Here is a 6,440-nt window from a genome sequence, read left to right as displayed (position 1 = left end):
ATGCATTTCATGACCGGTTAAAACAACTTGAGGAAGAAGCCTTACGCCAACGAGAGGCCGAGAAGGACCTACAAAGGGAAATAAGGCGACGCCGACAATTGGAGAATAAACTCCTAAAACTTGAGGCCGATGTCAAGATAAAAGCCAGCCGATCTACTCCAGAAGATAGGAACCGCAAGGAGCAAGATCCATTCACCAAGGAGATCATGAAGACAAAAATCCCAAAGGACTTTAAACTCCCAGACATGACCTTATACGATGGCACTACAAATCCCAGCCATCATCTCAGCAACTTCAGAAGCAGAATGTATCTCACCGATGCCTCAGATGCAGTTCGTTGCAAAGCCTTTCCAACTACTTTAACAAAAACAGCAATCAGATGGTTTGACAACCTCCCTCCTAGGTCCATCTCAAGTTTCGACGACATGGCTAAGAAATTCCTGGCCAAATTCTCCATAAAAAAAGACAAAGCTAAAAATGCTCCGAGCTTACTGGGAATCAGACAAGGAGAACGGGAAACCCTGCGTAACTACATGGAGAGATTCAACAAGACATGCATGGATATACAGAACCTGCCAACAGAAGCCGCTATTATGGGCCTCATTAATGGCTTGCGAGAAAGGCCCTTTAGTCAATCTATATCAAAAAAGTACCCCACATCTCTGAACGAGGTGCAGGAACGAGCGGAAAAGTACATCAAATGGAGGAAAACTCCCGATTAGGAGAGACCTCGAAGGCCGGGTTCACCCCCCGGGATAAAGACAAAGATTCCAGAAAGAAGGAAGATCGACATGGAGAGAAAATAAAAAATACCACAATTACACCCTTCTTTGGGTGTCTCTTGTAGATGTATACAGAGAGGTTTGCAACACGGAAAAAATACCACCAGCTCGACCTCTCAAAGGTAAGAAAGGAGGAGGAAACCGGGCTGAATATTGTGAATACCATCAGATCCGCGGGCACTCCACCAATGAGTGTTTCGACTTAAAAAATGTCATAGAAAAGTTCGTACGAGAAGGAAAGCTAGATCGATATCTGGCCACCCATGATGATGAACAGAGAAAAAGAAAAAGAGCAGAAGATGTCGAACCAACTGCGCGATCATCTCAAATGCCAGAAATACATGTCCACGTGGTACACGGCAAATTTTCCAGGGGAGGAATCTCCAAATCATCTCATAAAAGGCATCTCAAAGACATATATCACGTCGCAAGAAAGGAGGAAGCACCCGACATCCTGGCGATCACTTTTACCAAAGAAGACGCATCTGGCGTCGCATCAGGGCATGACGACCCCATGGTCATCACTATTATACTAGCAAACACAAATCTTCACCGCACGTTGATAGACTAGGGGAGCTCCGCCGATATCTTATTCAAAACTGCTTTCGACAAACTCGGCTTGGAAGAAAAAGAACTCAGAGCATATCCGGACAGCCTGTTCGGGCTAGGAGATACCCCAGTTCAACCGATGGGATACATCTCGCTCCACACAACTTTCGGAAAAGGAAGTCAGTCAAGAACACTCAAAATAGATTACATCATAGTCGACGTAAGTTCAGCTTACAACGCCCTAATAGGTCAGACAACGTTAAATCAGCTCGGCGCAATAGTCTCGACTCCGCATCTATGCATGAAGTTCCCAACTGCAGAAGGAATAGCCATGTTAAAGGCAGATCAGAAGATGGCGTGCCACTGTTACAACGAAAGTCTAAACCTCAAAGGTAGAGGAGAAGAATTCCACACAATTGAGCTCGGTGAAGTTCAAAGGCGGGAGGAGCTCCGCCAACAACCTAAAGGAGAAATAGAGAAAATTCAGATCGGGGACACCCCGGACCAAACAACCAACATCGGCACACTTCTAAAAGGAGACATAAAAGAATCACTCGTACAGTTTCTACGAGACAACGCCAACCTCTTTGCGTGGAAGGCCGCAGACATGCCAGGCATAAATCCCAAACTAATGTGCCACAAGCTAGCAGTTTACCCAGGATCTCGACCTATACAACAAAGGCGTAGAAAGCTAGGACCAAAACGCTTTAAAGCCATGGAAGAACAAGTACGAGCTCTACTGGAGGCAGGTTTAATAAGAGAAGTCAAATACCCGCTATGGCTTGCTAATGTCGTCTTAGTAAAAAAGTCAAACGGGAAGTGGAGAATGTGCACTGACTATACCGATCTCAACAAAGCCTGCCCGAAAGATCCTTATCCGCTCCCAAACATCGATGCTCTGGTAGATGCCTCCTCCGGATATAAATACCTCTCCTTCATGGATGCATACTCAGGATACAACCAAATCCCAATGTACCCACCCGACCAAGAAAAAACCACATTCTTAACCCCAAAGGCAAATTACTGCTACATTGTTATGCCTTTCGGTCTTAAAAACGCGGGAGCCACTTACCAAAGATTAATGAACAAAGTTTTTTCGGATCTCATCGGAAAGATCATGGAGGTTTACGTAGACGACATGCTAGTGAAGACGCAAAATGAAGAGATGTTATTATCCGACCTGACACAAGTATTCAACACCATAAGACGACACGGCGTGTGACTCAATCCCGCAAAATGCACCTTTGCAGTAGAAGCTGGTAAATTCTTGGGTTTTATGATCACACAAAGAGGAATCGAGGCAAACCCGGACAAGTGCAGGGCCGTACTCGACATGAAGAGTCTGACTTGTATCAAAGATGTACAACAACTCAACGGGAGGTTGGCAGCCTTGTCCAGATTCCTGGCTGGATCAGCAATAAAATCTCTCCCCTTCTACGCCACTCTAAGGAAGGGAAAGAAGTTTGAATGGACAGCAGAATGCGAGCAAGCCTTCCAAGACTTCAAAAAATTCTTGGGATGGCCACCTATATTAAGTCGGCGACGGGAAGGAGAACCACTCATATTGTACCTCGCGGTGGGAAATCGGGCAATAGCCTCAGCACTGGTCTGAGAAGACAACAGCGGGCAACAACCCATATACTTTATCAGCAAAGCATTACAAGGATTTGAGCTGAACTACCAGAAAATAGAAAAGTTCACGTACGCTCTCATAATAACATCTCGACAACTTCGCCCATATTTCCAGTCTCACACCATTAAAGTTCGGACCAACCAGCCCATAAAAGGAATCTTACAGAAAACAGACTTGGCAGGCAGAATCTTGCAATGGGCAGTCGAGTTGTCCGAATTCGACCTTCAATACGAAGCTCAGACGGCCATCAAATCTCAATATCTGGCCAACTTCATTGCGGAATTTACGGACACACCGGAAATTTCCATAGAATGGAATCTATATGTGTATGGCTCCTCAAATAAAATGGGAAGTGGCGCAGGCGTAATAATTGAAAGCGACCAGGGAACCCAAATCAAACTCTCCCTCAAATTCGGGTTCCCTGCCTCAAACAATCAAGCGGAATATGAGGCACAGCTAGCTGGTTTGAAACTGGCTAGGGAGGTTGGAGCTCAAAAGCTTATCATTTTCAGCGATTCACAGGTAGTTACCTCACAAATAGCAGGAAGCTACCAAGCCAAAGATCCCACTATGAAAAAATACTTGGACAAAACCAGGAAACAGCTTGGACAATTCAGAGAGTATGAGATTCGTCACATACCCCGATTACAAAATGGCTGGGCCGATGCACTCTCAAAACTAGCCAGCACCAAACCAAGAGGCAACAATAGAAGCCTTATCCAAGAAATTCTACAAAATCCATCAATCTCAGAAGAAGAAAAAGTCCTAGCCATAACAGGTCGCGATTAGGGATGGATGACTCCCATAATTAATTACCTCAGAACAGAAGCCCTCCCTACAGATGAGAAAGAGGCAAAGAGGTTAAAAAGGGAAGCACAATACTATACCATCATAAATAATACTTTATACAAAAGAGGAATTTCAATACCATTGCTAAAATGCGTGCCGACTTCCAACACAAAAGATGTCCTAGAAGAAGTACACAGTGGCATTTGTGGCAATCACCTCGGAGCGCAGGCACTCGCCAAAAAAGTACTTCGGGCAGGATTTTATTGGCCAACTCTACAAAAAGAAGCCATAGAATTTGTAAGGACATGTTCACCATGCCAGAAACATGCCAACTTTCACACCGCCCCACAAGAGGAACTTATCAGCGTAACCTCACCTTGGCCATTCGCAAAATGGGGACTCGATCTCCTCGGACCTTTCCCTCAAGGATCGGGACAAAGTCAAATTCCTCATAGTAGGAATAGACTACTTTACAAAATGGATTGAGGCAGAACCCCTAGCCACAGCTCAAAGAAGTCAGAAATTCCTATATAGAAACATCGTCACAAGGTTCGGAGTTCCATACTCCATCACTACTGACAATGGTACCCAGTTCACAGACGCAGGCTTCAGAAAACTAGCGGCCGACTTGAATATAAAACAACAATTCACCTCTGTTGAGCACTCCCAAGCCAATGGGCAAGCTGAAGCTGCTAACAAAGTTATATTAGCAGGGTTAAAATAGAGATTACAGGATGCAAAGAGAGCCTGGGCTGAGGAGCTCCCGCAAGTCCTATGGGCATATCGAACGACTCCACATTCCACGACAAAAGAGTCACCTTTCCGACTAGCTTACGGAATGGAGGCAATGATCCCAGTGGAGGTCAAAGAAGGATCACTCAGAGTAATCTATTTTAACGAAAAAGCCAATTCCCAACTTCAAAGGGAAGAGCTCAACTTACTTCCAGAAATCCGAGAAAGAGATCGGATAAGGGAAGAGGCGTTGAAACGACGAATGGCCTCCAGATACAACCGAAAAGTAATACAGCGAGCCTTTGCTGAAGACGACCTCACTCTAATCCGAAACAACATAGGAACAACTCGACCTGGAGAAGGAAAGCTGGTAGCAAACTGGAAAGGACCCTTCTGAGTCCTAGAAGTACTGGGAAAGGGCTACTACAGGCTTTCTGAACTCGACGGGCGAGAGCTTCCTAGGTCATGGCACACCTGCAATCTAAGAAGGTACTATAGCTAGGGATGATAAAAGATCTTGGACAAGGCGCACTCTTTTTCCTGAAAAAGGTTTTTTAACGTGGCGTCCAGCCAAGACTTACAAATCATCCGACTTAGGAAATTAACTCCTCATGAATATTTGCATTCTTTTTTAATAAAATTTGTTCAGATTCTCTACAAACGCTCAAGTCGTATTATTCTGAAAACATTCATCATCCGATTATAAAGCTACAGATCGACAGAAAGTGAAAACCAAATTCACTGCGCAATCATGATAAAAACGAGGGTTAAAACCCAAATTCTACAAAATCGGCAGAGATGAAAACAAAATAATACAAAAAGTTATATAAAGTGATCTATAGAAAGGACCTGACGAGGTCCTAATAAAATGGATTGCTATAAAATAACTTAAAGACTGGCTGGCACGAAAAGTCGGACCAGTCACAACAACTCAAGTTATAAGTAAAGCCCTGGAAAGAGGTCTGGCCAACCCTATAAAAGAGGATTACTATAACTTTGAAGAGCCTGACATGAGGAAGTCGGACTCCTACAGATAAGTTACAAAAGATAATTCCTGAAAGAGACCTAAACAAGGTCCAAGAAAGAGGATTATCAAGTAGCTCGTCAGGGCCCGACGTGACAAAGTCGGCCCAGAAAGATAAGTTACAAAAGATAATCCTTGAACGAGACCTAAACAAGGTCCAAGTAAGAGGATTATCAAGTAACTCGACAGGGCCCGACATGACAAAGCCGGCCCAGAAAGATGTAAAGCGACAAAAGGTAAATCCCCAAAAGAGATCTGAACAAGATCCAAGAAAAAGGATTACCTAGTAACGGAACAGGGACCGACATGAAGAAGTCGGACTAAAGCTACAAAAAGTTATAAAAAGTAATCCGTAAAAACAAAAAGAGACCTGACAAGGTCCAAATAAAACGGATTACTAGAAATAACTTCCAAAGGGACCAACTTGACGAAGTCAGCCCAGAAAGCTACAAAAGTTATACAAAGTAATCCATATAAAACAGTCCGGACAAGGTCCAAACAAAATAGATTACTCAAAATTACTTGGGGCAGACCAATCGACATGAAGAAGCCAGCCCAGGATGACCAAAAGCAACAGAGTTATTAAAAGTAAACCCAAAGGGGTTACTAGAAATAACTCAAGAAAAGATCAACTAAGAGAATAAACCAACAGAAGGCGCGCATCAAAAGGGAGATAACTCGACCCGAAAGACCACGACCTCGCCAAAATCAATCTTTAAAGTATTCTATCAAAGAATACTCAAACAAACAACTAGCCTTAAAAGGGACACTTCAACTAAGGCAAGAAATAAACAAAGCACGAAGGCAATTGGTGGACGAAATTGTGATTCCCTTTTTTCTTGTAATTGGATTTATACTCTGAGGGCATTGTTTATTTCCTTCACAATCTCGTTCAACTAACCAGCAAGTGTACTGGGTCGTCCAAGTAATA

The sequence above is a fragment of the Arachis duranensis genome, chromosome 1 (assembly GCF_000817695.3).
Source record: "Arachis duranensis cultivar V14167 chromosome 1, aradu.V14167.gnm2.J7QH, whole genome shotgun sequence".
NCBI classification, from domain to species: Eukaryota; Viridiplantae; Streptophyta; class Magnoliopsida; order Fabales; family Fabaceae; genus Arachis; species Arachis duranensis.
Note: the sequence above shows the minus strand (reverse complement) of the source record.